A 22,982-nucleotide genomic window follows, 5' to 3' on the forward strand; every position below is an offset into this window, starting at 1 on the left:
TGCCTTTCACATTGTACTTATTCCATATTGTTGGTGTTGACTAAAAAATGTCCGGTGCCTAGCCTGGGACAAACAGTTTGCTTAAAAGTTGAAATTTTATGGAATTTTATGATCTAATTGTATTAACATGTTAGTTATGTTGCTGAAAGCATTCTGCACGTCACCTAATTTCTCGTCTTTTAGTGCATCATCCTCTGTCACTTCCAGCTTGTTTATTTCACATAGCAGTCTTTCTTGAGTATTTTTATCTTCTAAATTATTTTAGATGGCCACTATTAAAGTTCTTCTGACGTGAAATCTTTGGACCTGGTTTCTGACTGTATATTTCTATTTGTGCAGCTTTAATGCCAAATGAATTTAGACACACCCTTTGGAAGCTTCACTTTATTACTGCAGTATTTGTGAACTTGTTTCTGGAACATTGGTGGTTGCCCATCCACAACTCGCCCTAATACTTTTCTCTGTTGCGAATATTATGTACGTGTGTTCTTGTTGGAGGGGGGGGGGGATATTTGGACTCTTTCACTCCCTGTTTTTTAAAGGCATTGTTTAGCGAACCGTGGGCAGCTACAGGGGTAATATGTTGCAACTCAAGTCTAAAGGGGCTTTGCCTATGAAACTGAATTATCATGGTCTCTTAGCTTCAGTAAGAATATGTCCATTCAGCTCTGCACTAATGTGGAAAGGCTTGATGGGTAGGGGCCTCCTATATCGTGCTTGCTTCTCCCCTGTGCGATTAGGGAGTATTCTGATCGGGGTGGCTAATTCAATGGGGTGATAAGAAGAACAAGCATTTGCAATGGAATAGGCTTTGCATTTACGAGAGTTTGACTATTGGCAATGCAATCGCTTAAACTCTCGCACATGCGACTCCTATTGCATTACTAATTTCTAGCGCCCATGCGGTGCTTTCACATTCATGGAGGCTGCGCCCACTTTCTTTAGACAAGCCGCGCCTAAAGAAAGGGGGCGCAACCGCTATTAAAGTGAAACCGCTGCATTTGGCGCTTAGCCAGAAGAAGGCATCTGTCAAGTTGACAAACCGATGTTTGGTATTTTTTGTGTAAAAGCACATGCACTGCCCAGGCTCTACCTACATAAGTCATACAGAACCATGCTCCTACTGAATATGTGAAACTAATGATTGGCTTGTGTTATAATCAGAAAATGCTGTATTTTTATTAGCCGTTTCACTAACTTTAATTATTTCTTTATTGTTTGGCTTATTTTTTCTGATGCTAGTCAAGTCAAATTTATTGGTATAGTTACTTAAAACTATTGCATAACAAAAGCAAACCATAAAAACCTTACAAAATAGTAATATATTGCGTGACTTTAAAAGCAGTCCATGGATACTATCACAAGATAAACTAGTTAATAAAAACTTAAATACATGTAGTGAGCAGTGGTGCAGGTTGTGCGGCATTAAAAGGATGCGTGACCCCCCCCCCCCCCCCTTGATTTTTTTTTTTCGTGGCTGCAAGATGAGAGGAGCTGGAGTGGAGAATTCTGGGAGGATGGTAGGGGGTAATGAGGGAATGGTTAATGACCGGGCTGTTCTTCCACAAGGCCTTGTGAGCCAAGCACATGACTTTAAATGGTATCCTTGCCCTGATAGGGAGCCAGTGAGGGCTCCTTAGTGCTGGTTTTGCAGATTGCTTGCGAGGAATCTGAAGGAGCAGACGAGCAGCACAGTTCTGGATCGTCTGGAGTTTATGAATAGTAAATTGAGGAGCTCCCAGGTAGAGCGCATTCCCATCTATTTTTAAATGCAACATGGCGAATAGTAGATTTCCAGAGTTGGGACATCTATGATCTGATGCAACATTTTCCTGCTGCTAGTCATTAGTTGCTTATGACCGTTTGAATCAGTAGAAATGTAGTTTCACTATTGTTCCTATTGGAACAGGTTTATGAGCCATGGGAATTTCGGAATTACTGGGCTCAAATTGTGAGAAATGGGCCACTTAAGGTAAGATGACCTGGGACTGGCCTACTATGGGATTCAGAACTGAGCACCAAGTATAGCCCATTTGCCCTTGACCTTAGGGTAGGGAGGTGAGCATTCGAAGGTCTACTCTGGGTCGTTGCACAGGGGTTGGAGTAACTTTTCATTAACTGATTGCGGAGCCAGTGATTCATGATCCGTATGAAGCACACTTTATTCTACGTGACACACATGACACAAATGAATCTGCTACTGTATCAGGAACAGGTTAACTGCTATGGTTAATATACAGGTAACTCCAGTGTCAAACTGTTATAGCCTTCAATGGGTCCATTTATCTTGATCTCTGGAGCTCCCCCCTTTTTAAAAAAAAAGCTTTATTTATCATTTTCAAAAAGAACAAAGATGAAGCATAGTTATGTACCATTGCGTTGCATCTTGTTATGTTATGTTATTGAAATGTTTTATATAGCGCTCAGCTACTCCGAAGAGTGTCCCGGTGCTAACAAAAACCCAAAAAGGGGCGGGGCGGGGATGGTGACACACTTACTGAACAAAGAGCCACGACTTGAGATCTTTCCTGAAGGCTAAAAGATTGGCATTCATCCTCAACGACAAAGGCAAGGCATTCCACAGTTGTGGCGCCGGGCGTTTGAAGGAGCGGCCTCCGGTGCGAGCTCGTCTAATTGCCGGGACCGAGGCCAAGGCCAGAGAAGATGACCTGAGTGACCTAGATGGCTGATAAAACTCCAGACGTTTCCTAATGTATATGGCACCCGAGCCATGGAGTGCTTTGAAGGCCAGAGTAAGAGCCTTGAAAGTGATACGCTTCCGAATTGGAAGCCAATGAAGGGCTTTTAAAAGGTCTCTTGCACTGGATCTCCGATGAAGGCCAAAAACAGCTCGTGCAGCGGAGTTTTGCACAGTTTGCAACCGCGCTAAAAGGAATTATGGAAGGCCAAGGTATAAAACATTGGCATAATCCAGGCGTGAACCTATCAGTGTCTGAACAGTGATTCTTCTGTGGGCAAAAGAAAGTAAAGGCAGGAACTTTCTAAGCATTTTCGGAAGACCAAAACATTTGCCCACTAGACCCAGGATCTGTAGCTTTAGGGTGAGACCCTGATCTACCTTCACTCCTAGATTCTTGGCAAGAAAGTACTCAAACCAGCTGTACACCGGCCCCCGCAGACCAATCTCCCCTAGTCTTTAAAGGAGACTGCTGTGGGGGACGGTGTTAAAAGCCGCCGGCAGATCCAGCATCGCCCTTCTCCAGGGTCCAAAACCTCCGTTACTTCCAGCAATGCTTTTTCCGTGCTCATATTTGCACGGAAACCCGACTGAGTGTGGTGCAAGGTGTTATTGGTCTCCAAGAAATTGGCAAGAGAAGAATGTACGTGCTTCTCCACAATCTTGGCAAAAGCTGGAAGAAGAGAGATAGGCCTGTAGTTGGCGTGGACTAAGGGATCAAGATTGGGCTTCTTCAAGAGTGGAAGAATAAGGGCCTGCTTCCAGGCCAGAGGGACAACTCCTGTGCTCAGCGATAGATTAAGCACAGGGTTGATTAAAGGATTGATCACTTGCGCTGTTTTAGCAAGGAATTTGGCCCGACAGGGATCCAAAGGGGAGCGTGACTTTAATTTGGAAAGGAGGTCCAGGGAAGCTGCAAGAGAGAGGGAAGGAAAGCTTGAAAGAATAGAGCCCTCGGCAGCCATTGGTGGAGAAAGAAGAGTCGCGCAGGGAACTGGGGTGGCACCGGAAGGCGGAAAAGAGGCCCGGATGTTTGTAATTTTGCTAGAAAAGAAGTCCGCCAATTGAGTAACCCAAAGCTCAGAGTGAGAGCATTTGGGAGTACTCGAAAAAGGCGACGTAAATTCCTTTACTATTGAGAACATTTCTTTGCTGGTGTTACCAGCTGCCTCAATTCTTCTAGCAAAATAGGATTTCTTTTCCAGGGTGATATCCCGGTGATATATATTGATGGAATTCCTGTACACCTCCTTGGACACCAGATCATAGTGACAACGCCATACTCTTTTAGCTTTCTTACATTGACGTCGCTTTCATTTCTCGGTCAGTGTTGGCGTAAACCAAGGAGCTGAAGCCCGTGAATGGTCTTTGCGGGCAGCCAGGGTGGGAGCTAACTCGTCAAGGCGCTGAGCAAACCATGTTTGCAAGAGGTCGAGATCGGCCTCAAGGTTGCCCGACAACTGTCACAGATAAGCTAGAAGGGCCTAAGCCAGCATATCAGGGGATACGCGGTGGAAGGCACATGAGGTCTGAGCTTTGCGGCCATATGCATTTGAAGAAGTTCTGTCCAAGTGAGTGATTTGGAAGTTCACCAAGTAGTGGTCCGACCACAGGACTGGCACTGGAGTGGTTATGTCAATAGGGATAGTTGAAAAGACTTGGTCTAGAGTGTGGCCTTTGTTGTGAGTAGGGGCGAAGAGGTAAGGGATGAGCCCCAGAGGGGGGGGGGAGGGGGGGGTAGGGTAGTGTCAAGAATCATAATGGTGTCTACCGCATCTGCCATATCCAAGTGGATATTAAAATCGCCCAGAAGCAGACAGTGCTTTGATCGTAGGCATAAGGATGATAAGGCAGATTGGAGCTCCTCGTGAAAGGAGCCAATTGGGCCAGGGGGCCTGTATATCAAAAGCCCCGTACAGGATTGATATGGTGATAGTGACAGTGAAAATCCCAAGGCCTCGGTTCCCTGAATATCATCTGTGGGGATGATAGAACAAGCAAAACGCTTGTCCACCACCAATGCAACACCTCCGCCCCGGCCATTGACCCTATCCTTCCTAAAAATAACATAATTGGGCGGAAGCGCAGTGGCAATGTCAGGGCCGGAGCAGTCGCCCAGCCAGGTCTCAGTTAAAAAGAGGCAGATGGGCTTAATATCGGACAGTATTTTATGTAGATCCAGCGCATGCTTGCTGAGGGACCTGGTGTTAAGAAGTAAACAAGTGCTCTTGTTGGGTGTGTCCGTGGGGATTGAAATAGAACCATTTCCTGGTAGCCAACCGCAGCTAGCACAACGCCTTTCTACAAGGGAAAACAGTACGACAGTTACCGGCCTTTCCCTTAACCCCTTAAGTGCTGCCTCGGTGCATTGGCCGATGGCAGCACTACCTCCCCAGTGCTGCGCACGACCATTGGACGTCCATTCAGCACTAGTTCCAATGGACAGCGCAGCACTGGGGAGGATTGTTTAATAGCATCTATGAGGTTAAGAGTGAAAAGCTCGGCCGAAGTGTATTTAAACATCTTAGCCTCCAGATAGATGGCTAAGTCCCCGGCCCGACCGCACCCGTCCGCTTCCGGTACTCTGACTGGCGCAGAATGGCTTTCCTTAGGCGCTCCTTTGGTGCGAAGGAGGCGCGTCGTCGAGGGAACGCAAATATATAGCGTCGCCGGCCAGAGGCAGCACCACTAGTCTGCCGACCAGCGAGCCAGCCTCCACCCAAGATGTCCGCTAGGAAGTGAACGGCCTACTGGTCCCAGAGTACCCTTCAGCTCCTAGTCTGCTGAAAGGGTAAAGGACAGTGGGAGGTGCGCAGCCCGTACTGATTCGCAAAAGGCAGAGGGGTGAGTGTTAAAATTTTTTAAATAGAAGCAGAAGGAGGGCCTAAATGTCACCCGGCTTTCCGCCTCAGGCAACGAAGGTAAAGCAAATATGCGACTATTTAAAATCAATGAAACAAAAAGAATAATTAAAAAACAGCTCGTCGTCCGCTTAAAAACACACAAGTAATAAGGAATCAGCTAGTAGTCCGCAAGTACAGCACATGCTCGCCCGCACCCGGCTTCCGCCTCAGGATAATGGGGTGGGGGAAAAGGTCTTGACACATGAATAAAATAACGAGAGACAAAGCATACTCCTATAATACAATTGACCAAGTCATAGGGCGTATAGATGACTGAAACATTGCAGCAGTTGCCAATAAGGTGTCAGGAAGACACGAGATACCCCAAATATTTTTTTTTTTTAAAAACAATGAATCAGAGTGTGGGGGAAAAGCAATAATAGAGAAATGCACAAATCAATGATCTTCTAAGCGTACAAATCCAATTTACAAAATGAAACTAAACAAATCATCTCGACCCACTCCCTCAGGCACAATGTGATGGTCTAGACGAGTCTGGCGATCCTCAACAGTTTTGGTGAGGTATGTACAGTATGGGCCCCAGATGTCAATGGGTCTAGAGGAAGAGGGGATCGGGGTTGAAAATTCCTCGCTGGTAGTATTTCAGAAGGCCAGACTCCTGAGCTAAGATGCATGCTTCGGAGAGCGTCTGGTCGCACCACAACAATGCCACCTCACGCTTAGCCAATAAGAATCCCAGTGCCACGAGCCTACGCACATTGCGTGGAAAGTTGGCAACATAGCCCAGCAGGGCAATTTCAGGGGTAGGGACGAGGTTTAAGTGTAACAGATCACTAAATGTGCGGTGTACTTGGGAGCAATATTCTTGAATCAATGGGCAAGACCATGAGAGGTGTATGAAGTGTGCGAACAGGGCTTTACACTTAGGACAAATATGAGACCGGTCTGGATCAATCCTATGCGAGCGTGCTGGGGTGTGGTACAATCTCCGCAAAAATTTAAAATGTAAAAGCTTATGCCTGCTATTTAGGGAGACTTCTTTAGTAGCCCTGCAACACCACTGCCACTGCTGATCAGAGATGGGATAACCCAGGTCAGCCTCCCATGCATCACGCACCCTGGTGTCAAGGGAATGGAGGTAAGCACTGCACATATGAACTAATTTGGAAACTAAATGAGCACCCAAGGGGTGCTGGATGAGTTAGGTGAGGGGAGACACCTCTTCAGGGGCTAGGGGGAACGTTGGGAATGAGGCTTCCGCAATCTGGTTAGCACAAAGGAATCCATGAACGAGCGCTCTGTAAAGCGTTGATCATCAGAAATGGAAAAGGCGTGGCCATCAGGAAACAGATCGCCGATAGTGGAAATGTTAAATTTGGTCAATGTGTGTCGTATCACAGATTCCCCTGTGATAGGGAACCAGGAAGAATTGGGCAAAGGGAGGGCCGGGGAGTATAACTTATCAAGATTGATGAGTCTACATAGTCTATCCCATGCCCAGCAGGTTGAAGAGACCGTTTGAATGTCCCGCGGGTCTCGAGGGAAACCCCCTGGGAGCAAATACAAAATACGGGCATCTGGGTGGAACCAAGAATATGCATATGAACATTGGGCAATTAAGAAATAAAGATAAAAATCCGGGACGCCAAAACCACCATGCTCTTAAGTAAGCGTCCAGACCTTCCAAGACACACCTGGATTCTTATCACCCCACACCAAGCGCAGAAGTAAGGATCGAACTTGGGCAACAAACCCTTTGGCAAGGGGGATGGGAATATTGTTAAATAAATATAAAAAGCGCAGCAGCACGATCATCTTGATTATGGCAATACGCCCAGCCATAGATAAAGGGAGGCAAATCAATCCCTCAATCTGGCTCTCCAGGACATCAACCACACTGCCGTAATTCAATCTAATGATGGAAGCAGTGTCCAAGTGAATATGGATACCTAAATATTTTACAGAGTCCCGACTCCATTAAGGGGGAAGGAGCAAGGCCACTCTCCAGTACACGGCGTGAGCGGAAAGATGACTGACTTGTGCCAATTAATGCGTAGTCCCGAGAACTTGCCAAAACGGATTTTCTGTAGTAGGGAACCTCTGTGTATAGTCATAATCTAGTGAATATTCCCGCCCATGTGCGCGGACCCCGGAGCAATCAAAAATAATCTCTTAAGTTGTCAAAAAATGCAAAACTGCACAGACACTTAAAAGAGAATTTAAAGACCGATAATGCAGCCTATATCCACAGGCTACACTGTCCAGTACTTCTACCAGAAATTCCTCCAAAAATCCACAACAGCACAGCCTATCCAGATTTCTCCATGGAGAAAAACTTTCCTTTTCCAGCGAAACCCTCTGGAATGATAGAGAGGAAGGAATGGACAGATGAGCCCCATAGGCTGCCATTATGTGGCTCAGAACAGGATACTGTGCCTTTTTAAGAGAACCTTCCAGAACTCTCTCAGTATCCCAGAATGCACAGCAGGTCCCTCTTACTTTCAGTTCTTTTTTCCGGCTCCTGCTAGCAGGACCCTGAAGCATAAGCTATTTTTTTTTTTGAGCTTTTTTAATTACATTTTGGTGATAATTTTGGATTTTTGCAGCTTCACTCCACGTCTTTGGCCTTTATCTACATTCTGCTGTTTTTTTGTCAGAATTTCTGCAGTCTTCTTGTTTTTGTACTATGTCTGTCTGACAAGTGCTTTGTCTGCAGCTGAATTAAAGACCAAGGGCCCGATGTAGGTGGCAAATTCCGGTCGGAAACGGCCGAAATCGGCCGTTTCCGACCGGTATTTGGCACTTTGAGATGTAGGGGGCCAGTATTTACCTATTCGGTATATTTACCGAATCAGTAAATTTACAGAATCTGTAAAATAACGAATCTGTATTTTTACCGATTCGGTATCTTCCAGATGTAGGTGGGACTCTTCTGAGTCCCACAGGCCTTTCAGATTCGGTATTTTAACACCCAATCCAATTGGGTGTTAAAATACCGAATCCAGGTGTGCATGCACATGTGTGCATGCACACCTAAGCCATGTGACAGACAGACATGCCCTTGGGGCATGTCTGTGTGCCACATGGCACACAAGCCAGTATTGGGGGTGCTAGAGGGTGTCAAAGTGACACCCCCTGCACCCTTGCTGGAATCGGTATTTACCGATTCGGTAAATACCGAATCGGTATTGCCCATTGATTCCTATGGGCTTCAAGGCCCATAGGAATCAATGGGGGATACCGAATCGGTATTTACAGAATCGGTAAATACCGAATCTTACAGATTCGGTATTTACCGAATCTGAAATACCTACATCTCCCCCCCTCTAATTTACCACTTCATAAATACCGAATCGGTATGATTCGGTATTTATGAAGTGGTAAATATAGATTTACCTACATCGGGCCCCAAAGCTGAAGCTCACAAGGTTTATATTCTGTGCTTGCTTGTGTCTTTTGACACCTGACTTCTCTGTAACTTCTTTTCTAGGAGGCTTCGGCTCCCAGGTTTGGAGCAGAGGAGTTTGAAGGCCTCTTCTGCCTCTGGGTAAGGAGAGGGTAGGTCCTCTACCGGTTCCCATGCTGTGACCTCTGGGGTTCTCCCCAGTAGGGGCACGTCTGAGCTATGACGCGGTTCCGGTCAGCGTCAAGGACGTCATGGAGTGCCTCGAGGTCATGGAGTGCCTCGAGGTCATGGAGTGCCTCGAGGTCATGGAGTGCCTCGAGGTCATGGAGTGCCTCGAGGTCGTCATGGAGTGCCTCGAGGTCGTCATGGAGTGCCTCGAGGTCGTCATGGAGTGCCTCGAGGTCGTCATGGAGCAGTGATGCTCGACGTCGTCATGGAGCAGTGATGCTCGACGTCGTCATGGAGCAGTGATGCTCGACGTCGTCATGGAGCAGTGATGCTCGACGTCGTCATGGAGCAGTGATGCTCGACGTCGTCATGGAGCAGTGATGCTCGACGTCATGGAGCAGTGATGCTCTTTTTGGGGCGTTGGTCGCTTAGGCTCCGCTATCTTCCGTTAGGCCAGACGTCACCGTTATGGATGGCTCGGCGTCTCTGTGCAGTGCTGCTTGATGTTGATGTACAGCAATGTCGTAGAGACAGTCACTGTCTTAGTGATGGTGACGTCTTAGTGAGGTCGACGTCATGGGTTACAGCCGCGGAATACTTGCCCGCGCTTGATGCCTGGGTCTTGTTCCAGGCCTAGCTCCGTGGTGAGCCTCTCTTCGTAGGAGGGGACTTTGTGTTCCCGGCAACGTCCACTCACGACGCCGTGCAGTTGATCAGCGTCGAGGAACCCTTCTGATGGTGAGTCTGTGGCTACTTACCACGTGTAAGCGGGGGACGTTGGTCCTCTTGCTTAGTTTTGAGTATTCGCATACCTACTCTGCATCTAGGTTGCCCCCTGCTCTGCCACCACTGGTGTGACCACCGGAGATGTTTCGGAATTCTCTTGATTCCCTCTCCCACCCACCACCCCAGGGGCCTTTGGCCCCTCAGTCTGCGAACCCCACGTGCCTTGATGCCAGGGAGGCGTCGTCCATGAGTACTGGGAGGCTCTCTCCTCCTCTTAAATGGTTGGCGGTACTTAACTTTCGTCCACTACCACCTGCCAGGAGGTTCTGGCTTCGACCATACTCCTGACTTGGTCACAGGGGTGGCGGCATGCAGACCGCCACCCCTCTGTTGCTGGGCCGTTGTGGTAAGACCCCTGTGTGGGGGTGTTTCTCCACCGATTTGTGGTTCCCCTGCCGAGAGACAGGAGGGAAGCCTTACAAGAGATAGTCTAAAGGGCCTGATAGTTTCAGATCTAAACATCGGTGTCGGAGCGGAGTTTTTCTCTCCTGCCGACCCCCAGGTATGGTGGATTTGTCCTACGTTGCCATACTTGTATTCGTCTGACGTCTCTGCAGCCTGCGGCTCAGCGGTGTGCTTCTACTCTCCCGTTCTTTGGGCAACCCTTGGGCTGCCATGAGGGTAGTGAGTGGCCCGCATGAAGTTTGAATCGGAGACTTTTGAAGGCCGGAAGTTTTATGGCGTGGAGAACGGTTTAAGACCTTCCGCCCTTTCTAGTGGCATCTTTTCCTCCCAGTATTTGTTTGTGGTCCCGGGCCGCCATTTAATGATTCACAAGTATATTGTGCGCATACGCGGGAGAGCTTGATGCTCCTCCGCGAACAAAGGTCGGCCGGGTCTGGACAGTCTTCGTTTGGCAGCCCTCCTCCAGCAATTCCACTGGTTCACTCGCAGTTCCAGCTGCGCGAGTTCCGAGCGGCGGCAGTTACCCTGTTGGGAAGCAGGGAGATATTACGTCCCTCGGTCTCTAAGAGAAGGTCTGTAGTCACAGTGCTTTCGGGTGCGAGAGAAGGACCAGATCGAGTTCAGGCCCATTCTGGTTTTGCGTTAAGCAAACGGAGAGTTGCGGTCTTTGTGCCGGATTTATCCTAAGCTGCAAAGAGGAGGATGGCTGTGCACTATGGGCCTGCAGGATGCATACCTCCAGGTGCCCATTTCTTGGAAACATCGGAAATTTCTGCGCTGCCTCGTCGGCACTAATCCCTATCAGTACACCGTACTACCGTGTGGATTGAAGTCTGCACCCAGGACTTTTTAGACATGCATGGCTGTGATAGCAGCGCACCTGAGACAGAACAAGGTGTTTGTCTACCCGTACCTGGACGATTAGTTGATCTAAGCCTCCAACTTCCAAGAAAAATTGCCCTTCAACAGGATGACTGTCTGAGGTTGCACATAGATCTGTCCAAGTCTGTCCCGGTACAGTGCCTGCAGTACTCGGGAGCCTCCATCAATACGATGTCGGCTAGCGTGTCTCCCTCGGAGGAGAGACGCTTATCCACCCCTTGGAAGGCTCAGGCTCTCTTAGCTGCTCAATCTACAACAGTGAGGACGAGGTCTTCTCTACGGGGATCAATGGCCTCTTGTATCTTTCTCACTCTGCATGCGCGCCTACATATGTGGCTGCTACAGGACGGTTTGGAGGACCAGTGGAAGCAGAAGAAAGGGTGTTGGGATGACCGGGTTCAGTTGTTTCTTCACGCCCAACTGTCCCTGAGATGGTGGTGCTCAGCAGAGAATATCCTCAGAGGGGTTCCTTTCCACAGGGAATTCCTGACTCGGACTATCGTTACGGATGCTTCTCTCCTGGCCTGGGGAGAGCATTCAGACCATCTACAGATCCAGGGAGCGTGGTCTCAGACAGAGTCCACGTCTCACATCAGTTTTCCTGGAATTCAGAGCTATTCGCTTGGCACAGAAGGCCTTTCATCTGTCCTTCCAGACAGACTCCTTGCTTGTGAGGACTGACAATACGACCACAATGTTTAACCTCGACAAGCAGGGGGGCGTAAGATCATGCACACTGTCACAGGAAGCGCAGGCGATCTGGCACTTGCTGTTAGCCAGAGGTGTGGTGATAACTGCGTCTCATCTGCCAGGTGTGCAGAATGTTCAGGCGGACACGCTGAGCAGCATGATTCAGGAAAACCGCGAATGGGTCATAAACGACGAAGTACTAGGAGACTTCTTCGCAAGGTGGGGGACTCCAGGCGTAGATCTGTTCGCCACTGCCGAAAACAGAAAATGCAGAGACTTCGCCTCCAGGTACTACCAGCAGGGGACGCTGGGGAATGCGCTAGGGATCGACTGGTTGAACAGCTTTCTGTGCGCTTTTCCACCCATTCCCCTGGTTCCGGCGGTGCTTATCAAGCTGTCCCAGTCCAGGGCACGGATGATCCTGATTGCCCCGGAATGGCCCAGGCAGTGGTGGTTCACGGACCTGCTTCACCGGTCTCTCCTTCCTCACATACGGCTGCCGGCCGGACCTTCTCAAGAAGTTCGGGGGGGGGGCAGATGGTGCCCCCCAACCCTTCTTCTGAGTTTGGCGGCATGGCTCCTGAGAGTGCAGTATGGCCATTTGAATCTACCATAAGATTGTATGGACATACTGAAGGAGGCTAAGCGATCTTCCACTAGGACTTCCTATGCTTACAAGTGGAAGAGATTCTGCATCTGGTGCAAGTCCAATAACTATGATCCAATGACGTGTAAGGAAGATGTCCTCCTTCCGTATCTTCTATATTTGGCGCAGTCTGGCCTTAATGTTTATTCCATTAAGGTTCATCTCGCTGCGCTGACTGCCTACAGGAAATGCCCTTAACCGACTTCCTTCTTGCAGATCCCTGTGATCATGGACTTTTTGGAAGGCTTGAAGAAAGTGTTCCCTCCTGCCCGGCTTCCTTCGCCTTCATGGGACTTGAATGTGGTGCTGTCCAGATTGATGGAGGAGCCTTTCGAACCTATTCATAAGGCTTCGTTGCAGCACCTGTCCTGGAAGGCTGCGTTCCTCGTGGCCATCACATCGGCCCGCAGGGTGAATGAAATTTAGGTGTTGTATTGCCAAGAACCTTATGCGGTATTTCATGCTGCTAAGGTTGTTATGCGTAATCTCCCTAAATTTCTTCCAAAAGTTATCTCTGATTTCCATGTTATCCAGACCATAACTTTACCTACGTTTTTTCAGAATCCTTCATCTCCAGAAGAAAGGTCTCTGCATTCCCTGGACGTTAGGAGGGTGTTGAAATTTTATCTGGATAAAACCAAAGATAGTCGTAGGTCAGACCAATTGTTTATCAATTATGGATCAGTCGGGACCGGTCTTGCTACCTCATAACAGCCCATCTCGCTGTGGATTGTGTCCTGTATACAATTGTATTACCAGAAGGCTAAGAAGAACTTAGGGGGTAAACCTAAGGCTCATTCCACCAGGGGCAACGCTGCCACTTCTGCTTTGCTTCGCAATGTTCCTATTGCAGAAATCTGCAAGGCGGACACTTGGAAGTCGGTCCATACCTTTGCTAAGCATTACTGTCTGGTTGCTGATGCCAGGACAGAGGCTCAGGTTGGGTAGGCTTCGCTGCGAAATCTGTTTGCACAGTAGTGGTGTTAATTCTATTCTCTCCACCGCTGCTTTGGTGTGGGGATGGGCGTGCCATTCTATTCACTAGATTATGACTATACACAGAGATCCCCTACTACAGAAGTAGTAGTTTCTGTCCTGTAACTCCCAGATCTGTAGTAGGGGAATCTGTCCTAGTCATAAGCGCCCACCCTCCTCCCCGGTGGAGAAAGATATTATGTACGGAATGCTACAGGTCTGGCGTGTTACGCCTTCAAAAAGAACTGAAAGTAAGCGGGACCTGCTGTGCATTCTGAGATACTGAGAGTTCTGGAAGTTCTCTTAAAGGCAGAGTATCCTGTTTTGAGCCACATAATGGCAGCCTATGGGGCTTGTCTGTCCATTCCTTTCTCTCTATCATTCCAGAGGGTTTTGCTGGAAAAGGAAAGTTTTTCTCTGTGGAGAAATCTGGACAGGCTGTGCTGTTGATTTTTGGTGTAATTTCTAGTAGAAGTACTGGACAGTGTAGCCTGTGGATATAGGCTGCATTATCTGTCTTTAAATTCTCTCTTAAGTGTCTGTGCAGTTCTGCATTTTTTGACAACTTAAGAGATTATTTTTGATTGCTCCGGGGTCCGCGCACATGGGCTGGACTATTCACTAGATTATGACTATAACAGAGATACCCCTACTACAGAACTGGAGTTACAGGACAAACTACTCCATCTCCAGGATCAGAGGTTCGAGGTTGCTTGACCTATAGGATGGTATCGTCCGCATAAAGTGATATTAGTAGCTGGCCCGTACGAACCTGAGACCGCAGTGGAGGTGGTTCTCTTGGAACTGCCGGACCAGAGGGTCCATAGCCAGAATGTACAGCAACGGTGATAAGGGACATTCCTGTCTCGTGCCCTGCGTCAGGGAGAATTGCTCTGTGATGGTGCCGTTGAGTCGCAACCTGGCCGTGGGTAGAGTGTATAACAATGCTACTGTGGAGACTAAGCATTCAGGCATGCCCATGCGTCTCACGATTGACAAAAAAAGGGCCATTCCAGAGAATCCAATGCCTTATCCACATCGAGAAGGATCGCAGCGGCCGGAGTGGCGGGATCAATTCGGTGTAATACCGAGAAGAGGGTCCTAAGATTAAGTGAAGTCTAGCAATGTTGAACAAAGCCTGATTGAGCCGGGGAGATTGGACTCCATCAGCAACGATAATCGGATGGCAATGACCTTTGCTAGGATCTTGTAATCCAGGTTTAGTAGAGCTAAAGGACTATATGAACTACACAATGTGGGGTCCTTACCCGGTTTTGGGAGCAGTACGATTACCGCCTCCCTGAAAGTGGGGGGCAAACAGCCCGTTTCGAGCGCATCCGCATATTCCTCCACCAAGCGGGTGACCAGTTCTTCCTTATAGGCCTTATAGAAGTCCGCGGAGAAGCCATCAAGGCCTGGCGCCAAGGAACCTCTCAAGGAGTCAATAGCCTCAATAATACTATCTTGCGTGATGGGGGTAGCCAAGAAGTCTTGCATGTATTTCTCTAAGTAAACCATTGCGACCTCATTAAGGTAACTACCACGATCCTCGCGATCATCAGACAATGTGGAGGTATACAAACTTTTATAGTAGGATAAAAAGGCGTCCCAAACCTCAGGTGTGGTATGGAGTACGTCCCCCGTTGGGCCTGCAATTTCCGTAATATAAGACTAAGTGTTAAGGGGTCGAAGCAAATGTGCCAGATGCTTACCCGGTCTATCGCCTTCTCTATACTGCCTCCTCTATACTGCCTCGCCGCGCATTGTTTGGTCAAAAAATGTAATTCTCTATCGGCCTCATCCCGAAAGTTAATCATCAATTGCAGACGTTTGGTCTCCCTCTCCTCCGAGTGGGACCGCAACTGCTCAACGTCGAGTGCAGCAATGTCCCGCTCAATACGGGACAGCGCAGATCGAACGTCTCCACACACCTGCATGCTTAGCTATGCAAACACCGGGGCAGAAGATGTGCTATCCCTGATTGGGTTGAACAGCAAATTAAAGTCTCCACCAACAATTAGCAAACCTGGGTCAAGATTAAGAAGATGGACCTGTAATTCCTGGAAAAAGGAAGGGGTGTCCGCGTTAGGACCATAAATTCCAACCAGTATTATCCTGAGCCCCAAAAGGGACTCCGCAACTATGACATCTGCCCTCTTTGTCTAAGATGCTATGGGACAGAGCGAACTGTACACGCTTATGGATACGTATGGCTACCCCTCTGGAATAACTGCTGTAACGGGAGAAATAGCTGTGAACCCCCCAGCTCCTAGCCACTTGGGTAGTGTCAGTGGGGGACAAGTGGGTCATGTCAATCCTGTGCCTGGCAAAGTAATTAATGACCTGTTTACATATTTTAGAATTGTTCAGTCCCCGTACATTCCAGGACATCAACTAAAGCTCGGAAGGTCCAAGCTGTAATCCTAGCTTGGCCATAAAAGCGTCCATGCTAAAAGTAACCCAGAAAACGAGTAGCTCTTCACGCTCCATGGGTCGGCAGTTAATGCAATAAGCAGAAATGAAACAAAACCAAACGCCACCCCCCCCCCCCCCCATCCCCCCCCACCCCTCTCCACCCAACCTCTTACAAATCCCCAAGAGGGAAACCCAGCGAAATATGGTAGTGGAACAAAGCGATATAATCCACTGCATCAAAAAATCCTGCAATAACCAAAACTTCAGAGGCATCTGCCATGGGGGGCAGCAACGCCCCGACATTCGGGCAAACCAATCTGTTTAATCATGAATGCACCAGTCCTGAATGCAGACCAGCAACCCCAGAGTTAATAATCTAGATAACATGTTGGGAGTGTCATCAATGACCCGTGGCCATGAATAGATCAACGCTGTGTTGGGAATCGTCCTGCACCGGAGAGGGCATTCTGGAATCAGTGTTTGTGAGAACCCTGCTTTTTATAGGTCTGACAAAACTCCTGTGCCTCCGTGGGGGTGTCAAAAATGCTAAATCTGCCCGCTACGTCAACCCTGAGGTGGGCAGGATAAAGCATACCGTATTTAAGGCCAAGGTTCCTCAAGGTGGCTTTGACTCCAGTGTATTTCCATTGCGCCTCTTGTACCATGAGGGTGAAGTCTGGATAGAAGGACCGTGTTCTACCCTGCCACTGGATCTCTCCTTTTTCACGGGCCGCCCGAAGGGCAGAGTCATGGTCACGGAAGTTCATGATCCTAGCTATTATGGGACGTTGGGGTAGACAGGCCGTGGACGGGGACCCAGGGATCTATGGGTCCACTCCACGACGAAACCCTGTGTGAAGAGCTCCCTGCCGAACAGTTTGAGGAGATTTTCGACGAACACGTCAGTCGTCCGGTTTGTGTCGTCTCCGCCATGCCAAGAATGCGTATGTTGTTGCGTCGGCCACGCGCCTCATGGTCTTCATTTTTGATGGCCACTTCCTTCAGGATTTTTTTTCAGCACGTTCTAGGCGTTTTAATAACTTGGTTGCCGCATCCTCTATATCGGAGACTCTGGATTCGACAACGTCCAGTCGCCGGTCATGGGTCTCTACTTTAGACCCCATGTCAGCCAGCTTTTGCTCCAGAGTGTCAAATCTACTGTCAAACGCCTTAAATCCGGCTCTCATCTCTCTCATGATAGCAGTGACCAGTGAGGTAGTATCTTCCTGGACGGGGGCATCTGTTGCACCCGATAAAGAACCGGGGGGTGCGTCAGTAGCAAGCAGGGAGGTCTTATCGAAGCTGAGCTTACGTTGGTTAGGGTCTCTTTTCCCCATGCTGGTGAATGGAAAACAGGGAGTATCAGCCGAACTGTAACGAAACGAGGAGCACCTAGAACCTGGCCCAATAAGTAGACAACCTTGTGCACAGCCCAGCGGGGCCTAAACTGGACGATGTGAGGCAGGCAGTGAGCAAATGGCAATTGTGTATCAAAGAAAAGCTGCAAACAGCCAGCCAGCCCCAGGGAGTGGACGAGAGCACCACAGCGTATGGTCCAATAGCAAGAGTACGGAGGGGCAAACCATGTGCGCGATGGGATCAGCTGCAAAACGGGCCGTAGCACAGCGCGCAGCGGAATGGCGGGTGAGCTAACATTCAGACGACCCAGTGGGGACCGAAGAAAGGCGCCTCCAGCACTTGGCAGCAGCTAAGGGCAATGGTACAGTTTTTAAACCAACACTGGCGTCGTAGCTTGGTGGGGCAGCGTGATCTGGCAGATCGTCTGTCTGGGGCTGCCACACAGGCAAAATAGGCCTAATGGGGCCTGCAGCGTCGTTGTCTCTGCCTCTATGGGGCTGCGGGGATTAGGCGCCGAGGGAAGGCGGGGCCACCACAAACCGAGAGGGTGCAAACACCCAAGGTGTGCGCCACCTTCCACAGCAGTCGCGGCGCCCAGGACACTGCACACCAACTCCCCAGTCGAGCTGCAGGTTCAGGACCGCGTTTGGGCTGCAGGATGTGGGACGACGGTCACCCGAACGGCCGAGCTTCAATCGGAGGCAGCCATCTTAGTCGCCTCCGTGGCCACCCTCTTGAGCTCATCTCTTACCTTTTTTAATTGGTCTTCTTTGCAATAGACTTCACCCCAATCATTTGTTCTACGGGTCTTTAGTGCCAAGGTGCTCCATTCCCGAGGTGTGAGTTTTTTACTTTATTTATTCCTCTTTTCATTTAATCTCTGCGGAAGTCTCAGTTTGAGGCACTTGTACTGTCTCTGGGGCAGCCATGATACTTCCTGCCTGCTTTCAGATTTCTGGGGTCTCAAAGGTCAGTTGGGCCAAGACCATGTGAGGTCTCTGCAAGGATCACAGGCCCAACCAAATTAACCCTTTGAGGTGAGTCCACCCCAGGGTCACATGAGAAGGGGAGCAACTGAGGATTGAGATGTGGCGGAAGCGCAGTGGACTGCAATGGTCCCTTGAGCTTGCTGTCTAGGGTACATGTGCTGCAGAGGACTTAACGTGGGCTTAGAGCACGAAATGTAGGTTGCGTTTTCAGGCTTTTCAGCAGCTACACGGTCGTGTTCCCACAGCAGCAGAGATCCCCGCTCTAGTTATATGCAGTTTCAGTCTGAAAGGGCAACCTCCCTAAGCTCTCCCAGGGCAAGGAGGAAGGTTGCTATTATCTCGAGGCCCTGTAGATGGCAGCAGGCACATGCATTCTGTGAGCTGAGCATACCACACTTGTCTGCAGCACCAATCTCCCCCTTAACCTTCCCTAGTTCAGATGTCGACTGCTGACCGTTGACCCTTACTCTGGTCTAGAGGTCGGGTCTGTAACGTTTAAATTGATGAGGGCTACTTACGTTCAGTCAAAATCAACACGAGCTACTATTAATGTTGTACATATACTGTAAGATTACATTTTTGTCCACTTTAAGATTACTAGCCGTTTTCACCTCTATGTAGGATTACCAGCAGTAATAGAAAGGCTTTGTCAGTTTAGAATGCCTCTGCAAGGGTAACACATAACCGCTGCAATGCCCTTGGCACTGAGGTAATGGTACCATAGTAATAAGATTAGTAATAAGATTCCCAATGCTTCGTTATTTCTTTCAGTTATCCACTTTAAATTTACTTTGAAAATTATGGATTTGGTTTATACACACTTTTTGTCTCCAGTTTACACTTTTAAATTTTGGTATACAGATTATTTCAACCAAACAAAAGCTTCTAATTTAGTAGGCTGGATGGCAACTGGGCAGCTACTAACGGTTAGCTGGGGTGCTACGAGTGACTCGTGAGCTACTCGTGGATAAAGCTAGGTAACTGGGCTAGGCACTCAGAGCGTATCCTTGTGCAGAAACCCCTCCAGTGCTTCTCAGCAGCAAGTGCAGCAAGGCTGTTCTCAGGGCAGATTCTCGGTGCTCCCAGTAGGAATTCTTTGGATGTCTCCACGCGTGGCTGGGCAAGTGGCTGTCTAGCAGTGGTTGACAGAAGTTTCTCCAAATCCATGCAGGGCTTTGTCTGGGCATCATTGGTCAGCGAAAGTCCTATTTATTTATTCTACTTCCCGACAGTTTGAGGTTTAAGGCACACATCTGGGAGATGTTTCAGGTACATCTGCTCTTTGTTTATTCCTTCCTGACCGGCAAGCCACATTCTTTGTCTTAGAGTGTCCGCAGGAATAAGGGGTGTGGTTGGACGTCTGGGGCTCAGAGAAAGTCAAAACATTGTCTCAAAATAAAGCAGTGTGTATATCCTTCATGCAGCATTTAGGTGGGGTGTGGGGGCAGTGGGTGGCTACAACTTTTGGGGTGGTGGTGGTGGTGGATGACAGTGGCAGAACTGGGGCCAAGACTGTCTGTACTTGCAGTCTTCTACCCTGCCACTCTGGCCTTTCAGAAAGGTTTCAGAAATGCATTGAAGGAGCCTAGCAATATACATTGCTCGTGTTACAGGTTGTTGTCTTCCTTCCTTTTGTACGTCCTCTCCCAGGGGGAGTTTAAAATGAATTCCAGTGTCCCCAGTCAATGTGCACCTTACTCTTTGTACTACAAACAACTTTCATATATTCGTGCAACATCTACTGCCAGCTGGGCGCAGTGAAAGATCTAGTTGCAGGGGGCAGGCAGACCCACTTAAAGCAGATAAGTTGGCAGCTCTCCGTGCACAGGTTAGACGAGGAAAGACTTTCCTGTCTGACTGCGATCAACTCTGACGAAAAGGAGCTCTGTTGAAAAGACCGCTCTACGCCTCAATGGTTCTACACTATACAGACTTTGAGGCAACCCTTTGGTAACTTTGGAGCCCTAGGGAGAACTGAGCTGGGAGGAGCCAGAGGAGATCGAGCTAGGCCCACCAACCACACCAGAGTTTCAGGAAGTCGACAAGAAATTTCTTCGGGGGCCAAGAGCTCAACGACTACCAGAGGCTGTTCCCAGACGTCAAAAGAGCTGATGAGCTGTAGCAGGATATTGTTGCTGACTACGGGTACTTGCAAACATTTGCCTAGGGCCACAAATTATGGTCTGTTGTGTGCAGGGTGGCGGAATGGGGTCTAAGTGGGTCAGGGGTTGTGTAAGGAGGTCTAAAAAATGTTGCATAAACGGGCAAGCATTTATTTGCAGGTTTCTTGGGCGTTTATTTAAAAATATTGTTCTGAATGTTAGTGCTCAGTAACTAAACAGCAGCTCGTGCTGCTGTTCATCAGGGGGCCACATGTGAAGGTTAATAGTGCTGCATGCGGCCCAGGGCTGTACTTAGAGTATCACTGATTTAAGGCCATTCCTTCCAGGCGATATTGCCACGTACAATTCTGTGGTAAAAAGGGCAGCAGATGGCTATGGAGCCTAACTCAAGATAGAGAAGGTACAGACCTGCTTTCTTCTTAAAACTTCCTGTGCCCTTGCAGAGCTGGCACCAATATCTTCCGAGCTTCCCAGCGCTCTGGTCCAGGGAAGGGTGGCTTTCAGGGAGCCCGCACCCTGCAGAGCTGTGACCCCGTCCGCCCCGAGTGGAGAGAAAAAAATGTGTGTACTCCTCCAGAGACCCACTATACATTTGTGGAAATTCTATGGCAGACTCTGCAATCACATCCACAGCCAGATAGAGAGCCAACAGCCTTACTTCCAAGGGCCCACTCCCTGAAGGAGGGCAAGAGTGGAAGTAGTGAGGCGAAAAATGCAGAAACATGTGAAGGGTGGCAAACTGCAGCGCCCCCACGAACTGTTACGGCTGCCAACAATGGTAAGAAATTGGCTAGCTAATAAAACACCCTCCCAGAGCAGTTTCAAGGGCCGGCTGCTGCACTAGTCGAAGAGTGGGAGACTGTTGCCAGCACATGCTTGAAGTCTGCCCTCAGTCAGCAGGCAGATGGCCACTGACACAACCTTGAGGAGACGCGACTGGCTACAGGTGTGGCATTCAAGTGCAGGATACAAGAAAGCATAATAAATCTCCCCTTCCCCGAAGAGCACCTGTTCGTAGAGCAGAGGATGACGCACTTAAATAACTAAAAAATAAACTTTTTAAAAAAGGACCGTGCTAAGCCATGGAAAGGTTTTGAGGCCACCCAGGGAGCGGGATAACGCCCATAAGGAGACTAGCAGGAAGGGGAACTTCCAGAGCAGAGAGGCTCAGGCACACTACCATTGCAGAGTGGAGCAACAGTCAGTGGCACAACACCAGCAGCTACAGACCCTAAAATGCCAGCCTTTTTGTGGCAGACAGTTCTCCAGAGGAGGTATCTCCTCAAGTGATTTTGTGATCAAGTTGTGGGGGGCTAATCCGCTTATTTTCTTGTTCCAAAAGCAGACAAGTAGGTTTAAACCGTTCTAGATCTTCGCTTCATAAACCAGTTTATAAAGACTCGAATTCAAAATGTGTATGCTGGTAGTACTCCTCCTTCGAATGCGTAGAAAAATACTCCATGACAATGACCACCATGGTCTCAAAGGATGCCTTCCTATGTATCCCCATAAATCTCAAACACAAGAGATGCCACTTTCAGTTCAGAGTGTTACCTTTCCAAATTAAGGCAGCATCTGGGTTAATCATAATGCATAGCTAATGTGGCAGCTTGCCTAAGAAGAAAGGATATCCATGTGTACCCATATCTGAATGACTGGCTGTCAAATGCAAGCTCCTTCTCCCAACGGAAGAACATAAGAACAGCCGTGGACACCCTCCACAGGCTTGGTTTCAAAAGCAACCTGAAACATTTATCAATGAGGCCGGAAAGGGAAAAGACCTTCCTCCAAGCGGGAATCAACACGGAGGTAAAATCATTCCCTTCCCTCAAAAAAATTCAGGCACTCCCAGAACATGCTTGCCGCTACTGCAAGGGTCAGTCTCTGGCAGTGAGGGGAACATGATTGTCATGATGGCCTTGTGCTTTCCCCATAAGTCAAACTTCAGACTACACATGAGACGTCCCAAGAGTGGATCCTGAATAAATATAGTGGAACTAAAAACAGTTTTCCTGGCCCTAAAGGGCTTTTGAATGCATGTAAAGGGAAGACCGTGTATGTCCAAACAGAACATCGTAGTTGTGTTGTCCACCTGAACAAGCAAGGAGGGACAAAGTCTTGAGCGCTGTCCAAACCAGTCCAGCAAATATGAGCATAGGCCGTCGTTCAGAGGGAAATAACCTTAATAAGAACACACCTTCCAGGAGTGGAAAACGAAGAGGCAGACAGACTAAGAAGACCAGCATCTGTATCAGAGGGTGGGGAACTGACCAGCAGGTCTTCCTGGACCTCTTCATATACTGGGCATCCCAGAGATCGATCTTACTAAGCCTTCATCTCACCTTCTAAATGTTTAACCCCTTCGCTGCTGATGACGAGCTCAGCTCGTCATCAGCCATGGTGGTCGTGTGCTGATGACTAGCTGAGCTCGTGTGCTGATGACTAGCTGAGCTCGTCATGTAACGCAGTATTTTTAAAAATGCTGCACAGCGGAAAAATAACTGCAGCAGCGATGCGGTTAATACTTTTCATGCAGCAAAATACAACAATTTTTTAAAGAATTTGTAATTTCTATA

The 22,982-nt window shown here is 48.6% G+C and overlaps 1 protein-coding gene across 2 annotated transcripts in view; it reads left to right on the forward strand.

Annotated features, from left to right (window-relative positions):
- Positions 1 to 22,982, forward strand: part of TOP1 (DNA topoisomerase I) — a 232,704-nt gene that overhangs the window by 57,932 nt on the left and 151,790 nt on the right. The gene's annotated exons all lie outside the window — the stretch shown is intronic.

The sequence above is a fragment of the Lissotriton vulgaris genome, chromosome 7 (assembly GCF_964263255.1).
Source record: "Lissotriton vulgaris chromosome 7, aLisVul1.2, whole genome shotgun sequence".
NCBI classification, from domain to species: Eukaryota; Metazoa; Chordata; class Amphibia; order Caudata; family Salamandridae; genus Lissotriton; species Lissotriton vulgaris.